The 14,123-nt window shown below is 41.8% G+C and overlaps 2 protein-coding genes across 5 annotated transcripts in view; one reads left to right on the top strand and one right to left on the bottom strand.

Annotated features, from left to right (window-relative positions):
• The window catches only part of HMG20A (high mobility group 20A), a 70,901-nt gene extending 66,770 nt beyond the window's left edge, over positions 1–4,131 (bottom strand). For all 3 annotated transcript variants that reach the window (XM_033189294.1, XM_033189296.1, XM_033189295.1), the window contains exon 1: positions 3,527–4,131. The gene's annotated coding sequence lies outside the window, so the exon portion shown is untranslated. The remainder of the gene's footprint in view (positions 1–3,526) is intronic.
• Positions 4,132–4,317: 186 nt separating this feature from the next.
• Positions 4,318–14,123, top strand: part of PEAK1 (pseudopodium enriched atypical kinase 1) — a 317,451-nt gene continuing 307,645 nt past the window's right edge. For both annotated transcript variants that reach the window (XM_033189293.1, XM_033189292.1), the window contains exon 1: positions 4,318–4,529. The gene's annotated coding sequence lies outside the window, so the exon portion shown is untranslated. The remainder of the gene's footprint in view (positions 4,530–14,123) is intronic.

Raw genomic sequence — 14,123 nt, forward strand, 5'->3', positions numbered from 1 at the left:
ATTTACATATAACATTCTGATTCCACCAAACAAGCCCATTTGGATTTAGGAAAGGGAGGCTCAGGGAGGTCGAATAAATTGCTCATGGTTACCAAGCTAGTAAGCGCAGCTAGTAAAATGTAGAAACCACTGCTGAATTTGGGCCTATCTGATCCCATATTTTCCCCATTGTTCACTCTTACTTATTTTCACAATACAAACGAAGCTAGAATGGCAGGAAAATGATACATATTTCAATGAAAGGGGCTGAATATTTAACACAGGGGCTTCTATGGTCTGGAGAAAAATTAGCATGAAACATTCAAATCTGGGTTTAGAATGGCTTAGAGATTAAGACCAGGAGAGATCAAGTTTAGGGCTGCTTCTTTATCCAGTTTGAACACGGATCATAACATAGATCTTATCTAGGAATACCAAGTGAGCAAAATTCCAGTTTTAATTTGTAAATTAGAGAGTAAACGACAAGAGAATACGAATATTTGGCCGTAATTACCGTATTCATAGACCTGAGAACAGTGACTGGCACATAGTAGACACTCTAAACTTTTGCCGAAATAATGAAAAGTTATGTAAGGGGTATTCTCATTTGAATACCCGTGAAGGCTATGAAATAAAGACAGCAAAGCAGTAAGCTGAAAAACCATTCAAGTTCTTAAGATACTTCCTTTAATCCTCAACCCTATGGCAAAGACAACAACAAAAACAAACCACCATCAAAACGACAAACAAAGAAAGCAATAGTTGCAAAACATTAGCCTGATTTTACAAAGAAAAGTAGATGAAAGGATGAAAAGACACTTCTGTATTATGTATTAACATCTCTGTGGATAATCGAATTTCAGTCAGATGAAAGCCAGAATTGTGACCTACGGTTTTAACATTTCAAACTGCTGTGAGCAGTGTATCCAATGACTGTCTCTGAGAAACAAAATGGTTATCTAATCCAAGTATTTGAAAAAAAAAACTGACAATTTCTTTATTATATAGCTGGCAAGTAATGGAATGAAACCTCAAATTCATTAACTTGAACTAACAGTACATGTACAAAAACCTTAATTCTTTAAATTTTAATACGATATTTCTATTAAACATGCAAAGAAAACTGCACAAACGGCATTAATGAAAAAGGGAAAAAAAAAGAAAAAAAACCAAAACTTTGGAGGACAGCAAGCCTCTCCAAAGAAACATTTTTAAAAAGAATAAAAACAGGTTCTATGGACTTTCTCTCTCTATTTTTCATAGGCTTTTCTAATATTTCTTCTTTGATGGAACCAATGAATAACTGCCACTTATCACAAAATACCTTCTTTCAGATATGTACTTTATATATTGCTTTCTTCTAAACAGACAGTTCTTCAAGCTGCTCAAGTCTTTCAGCTGCAGCAATTTTTCTTATTTCTATTATACTGTATTTCTTCCATGGAGTATCATGAAGACCAATTTAATAAAGACAGTTTCCAAAAGGCAATATTACTCTACCTCAATCAGTATTTTAACATGATATTCTCTATTTTTTTCCTTTAGTTCTACAATCTTTCCATACTTCAATATTTCCTAACACTATAGTTTCATTTGTCAGAGTGACTATATTATATTTTCTTCTGTATTACATTAATACAGAAGATAGTGAACACTTTTTCTTTAATCAGTTAATACTTAGGGCAGTCTACATGTTCCTAACCTATTAATAACCACGAAGACAATATTTTGTCTTTTCAGTCAATTACTGCAATTGTGTGGTCTTTCAAAATACAAATCATACTTGATTTTAAGGTCTTAGACTTTCTTTTTAAAAGTGACAACAGAAGGTTAAAACGTGTATTTTTTTTTTAAACTGTAATATTTGGTTTAAAACATATTTTCTAATGAACTCTAAACCAAACAGCTATTTATTTATTTATTTTTGAAACGGAGTCTCGCTCTGTCAGCCCAGGCTGGAGTGCAGTGGCGGGATCTCGGCTCATTGCAACCTACGCCTCCCAGGTTCAAGCAATTCTCCTGCCTCAGCCTCCTGAGTAGCTGGGACTACAGGTGCGCGCCCATGTCCAGCTAATTTTTGCATTTTTAGAAGAGACGGGGTTTCACCATGCTGGCCAGGCTGGTCTCCAACTCCTGACCTCGTGATGTGCCAGCCTTGGCCTCCCAAAGTGCTGGGATTACAGGCGTGACCAAACAGCTTTTTAAAAAAAACTACTATGGAATTAAAATAATTGCAGAGTCTGAGGCTAGATTAAGTACAATCCCAAAAGAAAAAGTACACAGGCCTTATTACTTCAAAAATTCTTGAAAGACAATACAGTTCTAGGTTCACTGATACATATCCTAAAATTACTAACATTATTCAGATTTCACAAAGCAAGCTTCAAATAGATCGATTCCTTCAACACACGGACACACACCCCTCTAAGTATTGTGTTATCTGACAACAGAAGCCAAAGAATCAAAATTATTGAGTGTTTATTACCACCTCACATATAGTTTATTACAAATGAGATATTGAAAACCAGAAAGTTCTTATTGATCTTTTGTCCTTTGTGAACCAACTTTTTCCTGTTTAGAATCGGAGCTGAGTCTCATGACCCTTGCGCTATACTTTAATACCACAAAGAACAGATACCATTTAAAAATCAGTGATGAATTAAATTACAAAGGAGGAAAATGTAACAAAATGCAACTTTCACAAATGTAACATTTACATTAAGCTACGCATAAGAATTTTTAAGGCTGAAGAAGTTGTTCTCAGGCACGGGACAAAACCTGTAGCCCAAAATCAACAGGCCTAATAATTTAAGATGTCAATTTTATCAGTTAAGGTAACATCAAATTTGAGTACTTCAGTGTGATATTTTCATTCTGCTAAGAAGAAAACGCCCCGGATTTTATGTAAAATATTCACTTCCCTAAATAAAAAGTTATCTCCTTAAAAGAGAAGCTAGATTTCCCGTTGCATGTCAAGGCAGAGGGCACCACACTTCACCAATCCAAGGCTGGACTTGAGTAGGGGTGCAGGTGTTAGCAATCATCAGTCACACAAGCTACGTGGTCTTGCAGAGGTGAAGAGATTTTTTAAACAAGGGCTTTCCAATTCTTTGAAGAAAACACTGCGACAATTTTGCTGGGGAGGAAATGTTCCATCTTCCACGTGGAAACAAACTCATAAATTCTGACTGCAGGTTGGTGTTCAGCACAACTTGGAATAACCTAACTTTTCACATAAAACACAACCCCCAAGCTGCAAGATACGGTCTCCGCGAATGGCACCAAGCACTACCTTTTCAAGCCCTCACCAGCACTGGAAGTGGGTTGGACACCCCCAAACTATCACCACCCCCCACAGGAAGTGAGGGTGTCCCCCCTCCCCCAGGACGGCCTTCCTCCCCTCCCCCAACCGGAAGTTGAGGCGCCCCCATTCAGCCGGCCTCCAACCAAGACAAACCAATACCACCACCACCAAAAGAGGGGTGATCTTCAAGGGGTGAAAGGCAGCTCGACTGGGGCCACCCCCAAGCTCGCCTTGCTTACTGACCTGCTGACGACAGGGGCAGGAAGGGGCCTGGGGCCTAAAGAAAGTCCCTTGCACAGAGGACAATTCCCTCAGCCCCTCTCAATCGCCTTCACTTCACGCGCTCGTCGTCTCACAGCTGGACAAAAATTCTTCCGCAGCACTTTATTTTGGTGTCCTTTCCTTTTCTTTACCTAATCTCTTAACCACCTTTCCGCAGGTAACTCCTCTTACCGCACAGCATTTACAATTGCTCCGGTGAGGAGAAAAATGAAATATTTTCCACGGTCCCTTCAGAAAAATGAAGGGATTATTTTGCCCCAATGCGGCGAAGGACTACGTGGTTACGCAAGGTGAGCCTTATTTTCGTGGAGGTTTCTGGGAGATGTAGTTTTTTTTTTATTGCGAAGGCCCGCAGAAAGTAGAGGAACTGAAATTGGTCATGACTATATATTAGCGTCCTCGAAAACATATTCTGTATTCGATGACGGCTGACCTAGCGGGCTCCGACGCCCAGATGGGCCCAGACTTCCCTGGTCTTTTCCTATGCGGCTTAATCCAACCCAAATTTTCGCTCTCGCGGGCCCCAAGGTATCGGCAGCCCCGCCCCTTATCTTGGCCCCGCCCTCCACAGCCAATCAGGCGCCCTTTAGGTCTCGTCCTCTGGAGCTTGGAACGCAGAGAGGAGGGGCCTGGCGGCGACTCCTCCCGCTGGGCTGAGAGACACCGGGGAGACAACTGGAGCCCGTGCGCGCGCGCGCGCGTGTTCACGGCTCCAGGAGCGCGGCGAGCGGGCGAGGGCGCGCGCGGAGGGGCGGCGCGCGGTGCCGAGAGGAGGCGGGCAGGCTGGTGGGCTGGGCGGGCGGCGAGCGGCCGGGAGCGCGCGGTGGACTCGGCCGCGGCGAGTAGTTAGTTAGTTGTTCTTAGTCAGTGTCAGTTGCTCGGCGGCGGCGGCGGCCGTGGTCACCAGGAAAGGGACGGGACGGACGGCGATGGTGGTCGCCGCGGCGGCGTGTGCGCCCCTCAGGTAACAGCGGCCAGGCTGTCCGTGTCCCCTCGGTTGCCTTTTACTCACCCGCCGGCTGTGGGACCAGGGTTGCCGCGGGTTGAGGGCGCTGACCCAGGGGAATCCGGGCGGGGCGGCGCGGGTTCTGGGTGGCGCCGCCGCCGGGGCTCTGGCGGCCAGTGCGTCCAGCCCGGCGCGGGCTCTGGCTCTACGGCCACCCCCGCGCCCCGCGGGTGCCGCGCACCCCCCGCCTCCCCTGCCCCCTCCCTCGGCGGCGGCACAGGGAGCGCGGCGCCCCCCAGAGGAAGGAAAGTTGGGACCCGCCGCGAGGGACGACCCCCGGCGCGGCAGGGAGGCTGCGGGGGAAAGTGAAGCCTGGAGGAGCTGGATGTTGGGAGGCCGGGGCAGAAAGGACTTCTCTGGCTCCTGCCGGGTCCACACGGTCAGCCCGCTCCCACACCCGGGAGCATCGGTGCAGCCTCGCCGGCAGCGTCGGGACTGAACCGGGTGGCTCCCTGCCTGCTCCCTTCGCGCCGCGGCTGGGGAGCTTGCGAACGTGTGGGCTGGCGGGGTCGTTTGGGGGTTGTGAGTGGTTCGGCTGCTCAGTTTTTTTCTTCTCTGCCCTTTGACTCATCCGTTCTTGCAACTTTTCTTTCCTCCCTCGATGGGGACTTGCCGTCTGAACCGCGTCTGCCCCCTTCCCCCTCGTCGTATGCACCATCCGTCTGGGAGCTTGATTTCATTTTTTCCTCCTTTGGCTGCGTTAAAGATTGCTGAGAGCACCGGGAGCGACCCTCCTACCCCGCCTGCCTCTGGCGTGTTAAAGGTTACTTTTTGCAATTCGTTGCTTTTTAAAGATCCAAGTTCAGGAATTTGAGAGCTGTGGAATGGAGTTATTGGAAGGCTGGCGTTGAGGGGGTAGTGATGAGCTAGAGGAAAACTATGATTTCATCTTTATTGGCCTTGCTATAGGAAACCTAATTCGTTTTTTTTCTGCCTCTATTGAGTGTGGTAAGATCATACGTTGAATTAAATACTTAGAGACTTACATAAAAGGCTATTTTTAGGTCATTGGATGATGTACGAGAACAGCTTTTCACCTGAACAGGGATTGCCTTGAGGATTCTGTTTTGGGGCCTAGCTACTGATTTTTGTTCAGCCACAGCGTCTTCTTTTCCCGATAAATGAAGTGATGTAGTGATGTGTGTAGTCAGAGAACCCATACTGCTCTCTGCAGTATGGAAGTGAAAAACGTGAATTATCCACAGGGGTAAAACTTTCCATGAGCAATCTTGGATACTCACTTCATGATGGCTTCTCCCGTCATCTCAGAGCATTTCTAGATAGCTCAATTCACTGACTACCCTAATTACTTTCTGACTTGCCTGGGACTTCTCTTTGGTGACTTGTTTAGTAAACTATAATGGCAGATATGGTACATTTTCTTGGCTTCAAAGTTGAGGGTTATAGCCTCAGCTCCGAGTGAACAATGTAAGTAGAATTCATAGCACTGCTAGTGAATTTTGGATATGACCAACTCACAAACTATGTGAAAAAACAAACATCCCCTTTTCATTGCTGTCAGGGAGGAAAGGGGGAATATTTTATTATGTCTTTGTTTTGGATTCTCAAACATGACTATATTATGTGGGAAAAATGTCAATTATTTTCTTTAAGGCTTTTTAATGTGTGGTCCTTCTCTTCCCTCACTACCCCCCACTCCCGCCCCAACTTAGGGACTAAAATTTATGTGTGACTATATTCTAGGGTTGGAAGAGAAGTGTTTTGGTGAAAAAGATAAGATCACTTTGAACTATTATGCCTCAACTATTCGTTTTATCCAGTTGATAGTACACAGAAACTTTCACAATAATGTTTGTAGCCTGTTAACATTCAAAATTCATTTTTAAGAGTCTACCCTGAAGGCCCATTAAGAAATAATGCCACTTCATAACTGTTTCCTGACAATCGCATTAAAAAATGTGTTCCTGGAATGCATTATACGTGTACTCATATAAACATTTATCTTTGTACATTTATGGCAATGTAAATATTTAAGCCTGAGAGCTTAAAAACTTTTATTTGCTTATTTGCATACATGTTTTTCAACATCTAACAGTGCCAACCATATTTGCCAAATAAGCATCAGCAATAAATTCATGCTTTGGCACATTTCATGTAATAACTCTTCTAAATTGTTCCGTGGTGAAGCATCATGAGATTAGCATTTGCTTCGTGAGAGAGATTTGTTGTTCTTTTTAACTGTACTGATGTGCTGTTTAAGTGGAACAGGTGCTGGGCCCTAGCCATTTGTGTTGATACCTGCCAAATCATACCCTTTTGTTGGATGGGTTGTTTAAGTAATTTAGGAACCAAACTGTGACCCCTGGCATGCCAAGTGTGAATACAAGGCTCCATATCAGTGTTGCAAATCGCTGTTTTCACTGTAAGAGGCAGATGTGTATGATGAGCATTGTTCTGTCATTTGCTGATCTCTTTACTGTGATTCCTACAATCTTCCCCATCCCCGGCACCCCCCACCTCACTCTCCTTCCCAGTCCTTTCATTACTGAAACTCCTGGTACAGTCTAGGTTCCCTCAAGGCTGGTTTGTTTTCCTTCGTGAACTGTGAATTCTAGTAATCTTTAGGCCAGGAATAGATAGTTTACATTTGTTTGACAAATGTTTGAGTATCTTTTAAGTGCCAGGCATGGTGGTAGGTAGTACCTGAGTATTATAGAATATGATATTCCTTTTTGCAAGGAGGTTACAGTTGAGGAGGAAAAGATAGGTGATAACCAATAATTATAGTATGACAGGGCTGTGCACACATTCCTATGGATGGAAGCACAGAGGAAGGGTAGCTGACTCAGACTTGGGGGATGGGGGGAGGGTGTCTAGAATGCATCTTAGAGTGTTACCTGGGCTAATCTTCAATAATAGGTAAAAGTTAACTGGGTCCAGAAAGAGGGAAATACAGCTTATACCAGTGCTGTCCTGTAGAAATTTAATACAAGCCACAAATATAAGTCATATATACAACTTAAAATTTTCTAGTAACCACATTTGAAAAAGTAAAAAGTGAAATTAATTTTAATAATATAAACTTGGTATATCCAAAATATTTCAACATGCATTCAGTATACAAAGTAATATTGAAATATGACTTTTCCATTTTCATACTGTCTTCAGAATCCCGTGCATAATTTTCTACTGTCTTCAGAATCTGATATGTAATTTACACTTACGGCATATCTCAATTTGGACAACTACAGTCACATACTCAATGACTGCAGGTGAGTGGACAGCAACAACACAGCTTTAGAACAGGGGTGGATGAAGTAATAAGCCAAATCAGTGATTGTCTTGTGAACCAAGTTAAGGAACTTTAACTTAATTCTGAAGTTTGTGGGAATTTAGTGGGGAAAAAAATTAAGCTATGCTGTGGTAGAATCAGATTTGTATTTTAGACCCGTCATTTTGACAGTAAAGTGAATATTGAATTAGAAACAAAACTGGAAGCAAGGACCAGTTAGGAAGCTATTCCTGGTGAGAAATGATGGAAGAGTGTAGAAGAGGGAGTGGCTCTGAGAGATTTAGGAAGTATTATTAACGGGACAGGAAAAATCTATTTAGATTATAGAATTGAGCAAGATTGAAGATTTTGGATGATTCCTACATTTCTGTTGTGATCTGCTGAGTAGATTGGGCAAGCAGCGGAAGAGAAGCCAACCATCTGTGCCAGACAGACCAAAGATGAAAAAAGGAAATAGAGATTTGTCATGAAAGCTGAGGGAGAATACTCTTTCAAGGACTAGGAGTGGTCAACACTGTATCCTGCCTCCAAAAGGAAAAGTAAGATAAAGACTGAATAAAGTCTCTGAGACTTGGTGATTAGGATGTCTTTTGTAACTTCAGCTAGAGCACTTAGCTACATTGTAATGCATGGGGGTGGGTGTTGAAAAGTGAATAACAACTGTAAGTGTAGCTAATTGAGAGGGATACAATGTTTTCAACAAAGGACTCTGAAGGAGTCTGTAAGTAGGGGGAGATGCTTGGGATTTAGAGAAGTTTACCTTTTTTACAAATGGAATCTTGGACATGCTTAATGTGAGCCTGGAAAGAGCCAGTAGAGAGGAGAAACTGAAGAAGAGTGTATATGTGTGTGTTTGAAGGGCGTGGGAAACTGACTGGTGGATGGAAGCAAGGATTTGAAGGTAATAGGGAATGGGATCCAGGGCGTAGGTAGAGAAGTTGACCTTAAGTAGAAGGTAGTCTCACTTTTCCAGTGAGCAGAAAGGAAGGAGATGGATGGCAGTGTAAATAAGTTTGTAACTGACAGGGCAGGAGGGAAGAGTTGATGACATGTCTTGTATAATTTTTAATCATCTGCTAAGAGTGAAGGGAACGTGGTAGAATAGAGGTTTTTAAACAATATGTGAGGCCAAGTGCTGTGGCATGTACCTGTAGTCCCATTGACTCAGTAGGCAGAGGCAGGAGGATCACTTGAACCCAGAAGTTGAAGGCCAGCCTGGGCAACATAATGAGACCCTATCTCTTAGAAAACACACACACAAACAAAAAAGTCAGGTAAAATTAATCCACCCCTGTGAAAGGAATGGAAAAAAAGACAGTCTGTAGTTCATACATACTCTTTGTAAACAGCTTCCAAGGAATGGCTAGAGGGGATAGGGGTGGAGGTAAGGGAGAGAGAGGTAGACAGACAGACACATGACTAGGAAACTGAAGAAGGATTGTTAGTTAAGCATTGAGGACTTGTTTATTTCAGATTGTAGACCTCATATTTGTAGCAGTACCACCAATTTGCATGGTTGATTTTTCTCCAGCAATGAGTGATCAGATTATCTGAAGAAACTATTTAATACTCACAAGAACCTTATGAGTTAATACGTATTGTTACTGTTACTCTCCTTGTTTGTAAGATGAAGAGCTCGGGTTTAAATCCTGCCCAGGCTGTTATCCACTGCTTTGTAGATATCTGGTAGAGATATCTGAAGGACAGTTGGTTGAGGGAATTAATGATATTGAGTATTGCAACTCTGCTGAAGAACTGTGGAGTCCTTCTGGATCATGAGCTGGAAGCCTGTAAGGAGGTGATCCGGTTGGGAGAAAATGAGGAGCATGAAATGCTAGAAGTCAGTATGAAGCTGAAGAGCAAATAATACTAGCTTCTATTTATGGAGTATCTCCTATGTGCTAGACACTTTAATACCTAATTCTGATCCTAACACTAACTCAACAATGTTGTTATTTACCTTATATTATTTCCTTTTTTCTCCTTCAGATGAAGAAACTGAGGATTAGAAAGGTTAAATAACATATCCAGACACACCCTGTCAGGTGATGGAACCAGGATTCAAAGCCCATTCTTTCTTGTCCAAACCATGTTCGTTTCATTCTTTCTTGTCCAAACCATGTTTGTTTCATTCTTTCTTGTCCAAACCATGTTTGTTTCATTCTTTCTTGTCGAAACCGTGTTCATTTCAAGTCAGAGGATAAGATAGAAAATACAGTAATTGGGCCTGGCATAGTGGCCCACACCTGTAATCCCAGCACTTTGGGAGGCCAAGGAGGTTTGAGGTCAGGACATTAACATCAGCCTGGGCAACATGGTGAAACCCTGTCTCTTACAAAAAAAAAAAAAAATACAAAAAATTAGCTGGGCATGGTGTTGCACACCTGTAGTCTCACCTACTCAGGAGGCTGAGGTGGGAGGATCACTTGAGTCTGGAAGGTTGAATCTGCAGTGAACTGTGATTGCGCCACTGCACTCCAAGCTGGGTGATAGAGCAAGACCCTGTCTCAAAAAGAAGAAAGAAAGAAAGAAAGATAATGCAGGCCGGGTGTGGTGGCTTATTCCTGTAATCCCAGCACTATGGGAGGCTGAAGTGGGAAGATCGTCTGAGCCCAGGAGTTTAAGACCAGCCTAGGCAACATAGGGAGGCCTCATCTCTCAAAACAATAATAAATTAGCCGGGCGTGGTGGCATGTGCCTGTGGGTCCAGCTACTTAGGAAGCTGAGGTTGGAGGATCACTTGAGCCTGGATGGTAGAGGCTGTAGTGAGCCATGATCACACCACTGCACCCCAGTCTGGGCAACAGAATAAGACCCTGTCTCAAAAAACAAACAGAAAAATTGCTGCTATGTACTCTTCACCTGGGTTCCTCTAATGTTGACATCCTACATAACCATGGTACATTTATCAAGCTAAAAAATTAGTATTGGTACAATGCTTCAACCAAGCTTCAAACTTCTTTTATATTTTACCAGTTTTTCTAATATTATTTTTGCATTCTGTTATCCAAACCATGATACTACATTGCTTTAGTTGTCTTGTCTCTTCCAATGTGTGGCGGTTTCTTGGTCTTTTCTTATCTTTTATAACCTTGACACAGGTATTTTGTAGAATGTTCTTCAGTTTAGGTTTGTCTGATGTTTTCTCGTGATTAGATTGGGGTTATGGATTTTGGAGGAGAGTACCATAGAGATGAAGTGCCCTTATTATTTCATATAGGAGGTACATGATATCAAATAATTTATCACTTGTGATCACTCTGTTAAGGTGGTTTCTGCCAAGTTTGTCCACTGTAAAGTTACCATTTTTCGTTTCCCATACTCTGTGCACTAGAAACAGGTTACTAAATTTAGCCCACACTTAAAGGGATGGAAATTAAACTTCGCTTCCTGGAGGGAGAAGTATAAAAGAATTTGTGGACATATATTAAAACCACCACAGTAATTGGTAAATATTTTGAGAGATATTTGAGGCTTTGCCAGTATCCTGTTTCTGCCCACTAATTTCAGCATTCATTAGTGGATCTTGCCTGCAGCAATTATTGCTATGGGTTCTGAAGCTACTTTTTTTTTTTTCTTCCTCATTCTTTCTACATTTATTAACTGTATAAGGAAGGTTTGTCCCTTCTCTTCTATCTAATAATTTATCTCAGTTCAAATTCGTAGATATTTATTTAATTCTTAGTGTTAGAATTAAAAGCTATCATTATTTTGTTGCTCGAATTATTCCAGTTTTCGGCCTTGGGATCTCTTTTAGGTCTACTTCTGTGTCCTTTTGGCATATTTCTATTCTTTTTTTATAGGTATGTACACGCACACTTCTTTACTCTCTGACATTACCACATGCTTCGGGTTAATCTTGGTTTTTTTCTGGCCCTAGCACTAGAATCAATTATTTCTCTAAGGAACCTTGGTTCCTTTCAGTGGAGGATGGTATTTTGAAGCCAGGATCTGAATGCTAAGTGTGCTCATTGCTGTGGAGTGTCATTGCTCCTAAACTTTCTCAGTGGAAAGAACTAGGAAATGCATGTATGTATACTAATCCATGTATCCATGTACAATTACATTAAAATGTGTATTTCTGTGTATAAAAATATAAATATACTGATTGTGACTCTAACTGGATATGTTTTGTTACAAATAGATTTGCTGATGGATTGGATGTAGAATGGGAAAAGAAAAGAGTAATGGATCACTCCAAGGTTTTTGATTTGAGCAACTGGAAGGATAGAATTGTCATTAATGGAAATGAGGAAGACTTGAGGACGGTGCAGAGCAGGTTTCTGGGGAGAGTTCAGGAGTTATGTTCTAAACTGGTTAAGTTTTTGAGATGTCTAATAGACATGCTAAGTAATAGAGATACTAAGTCAGCAGTTGAACATGGGAATCTAGAGTTCAGAGAATGGTCCAGGTTACATTTGGAACTTGTCAGTGTAGATTAGATCACCTGAGGAGTGAGCGTAGCTAGAGAAGAGAAGAGATTTAAGGACTGGCCCATGGGGCATTCCAGTCAGAGAGATAAGGAGGAGCAGTTCTACATAATGATAAGGGCTGAGGTGTAGTTATAGGGTGTATCATTAATAAACACTTTAGTATCTATTGTTTGCAAGATACCAAGTTGTGTTTGGGGTTAACATCACTCCCTCCATAAATTTATAAGACAAATTACAGACTTGAGAATAGCAGTAGAAGGCCACATACCTGATAAAGATATAAAGTAGTAGGGGCTGGGTGTGGTGGCTCATGCCTGTAATCCCAGCTCTTTTGGAGGATGAGGCAGGAGGATCACTTGAGGCCAGGAATTTGAGACCACCCTGGGCAATATAGTAAGACCCACCCCTATTCCACATCTCTACAAAAAGTAAAAAAACATTAGCTGAGTGTGCTGGCCCATGCCTGTTTTAGCTATTCAAGTGACTGAGGCAGGAGGTTTACTTGAGTCCAGGAGTTCAAGCCTGCAGTGAGCTATGATCGCACCACTGTTCTCTAACCTGGGTGACATCGCAAGACTGTCTCTATTAGAAAAAAAAAAAAAGGTATGAAGTACTAATGAAGCTTATTAGAGAATGTGGATGTAAGAAACTATGAACTCAAATATGTGCCAGCTATATTTAAATGCTGATGTAAGCATGTGTCAGTCAAGAAACTTGTCAAGGCTTTATGTACACACTAGTAATTGTCAACCAGTAGAAGCTGTTCTTGCTCCCTTTCCATTATTAGGTCTTGAGTTGGTAATTGTGCCTGTAGTCATTGGCTATCAATTAAGCCACTCAGTGAACTGGCGAGGAGTGTTTCTGCTGCCCTCGACTTTTTAACTTTTGGCTCTCTGCTACCTTTTCACAATCAATAGGATTTGACTTGGGACTGCATACAATCAAATGTTTCCATTTACAGGCAGGGTTGTAAATCAAGCAGGATTGGCCTTACCATCTTCTGTGAATATGCCCTTTTTTTTTTTTTTTTTAACTATTTCTTTCACATGTGGTCTTAGACATTCACATTAATCATCTGGTTATTAAAGTCAAACCCAAAATAACAATTTTAGAATTTTAAAAATAGTTAAAACATGTAGCCTGGTAAGCCAATGTTTTAGTAAAACATTTTAATTTCAACCACTTTGCATTAAAAATAGGTAGACTTTCATTGCCAGCTGATAAGAGGTGGTAGTATGGCATGAGACAGGCAAATAGCACCTATCTAGTAATTATTTAAGTGTCAGTCACTCTTTAGGAACTACAAGAAAAATAACAGGTATACCTACTTTGTAGGATAGGGGGCAGATAATTAGAGGATTCCATTCTTATTCCTACCTCTGAATGGTTGACAAAGCTATTATCCATGTTTATGGACCAGTGTGTTGTATTTATTAGTTGTGAGAAATCTGAGCATATTTATATGCTGAGTGGAAAGAGCCTATGCATTGAGTGCAAAGACTATCTTACTAGCACAGTTCCTAACAAGTAGTGAATATTCAAATGTTTGTTGAATGAAAGATTTCAATAAGGTACTTGACCCTTATAAAATTTAAGACATGAAGATTTGTTTAGCTTGTTAAAGAAAGCTCAAGATACTAAAAATTTTCATTGTTTGAGTCCGAGTTAGTGCAAAACAAAATAAATCTGTAAGGTAACATCCTCATTTTAGGCCAAGCCAAACAAATCATACCACTCTGTAAAAATGTCATCACGGACGGGTGCGGTGGCTCACACCTGTAATCCCAGCACTTTGGGAGGCCAAGGCGGACGGATCACCTGAGGTGGAGAGTTCGAGATCAGCCTGACCAACATGGAGAAAGCCTG

Source organism: Trachypithecus francoisi, unplaced genomic scaffold (assembly GCF_009764315.1).
Source record: "Trachypithecus francoisi isolate TF-2019V2 unplaced genomic scaffold, Tfra_2.0 Lachesis_group3, whole genome shotgun sequence".
Lineage (NCBI taxonomy): Eukaryota > Metazoa > Chordata > Mammalia > Primates > Cercopithecidae > Trachypithecus > Trachypithecus francoisi.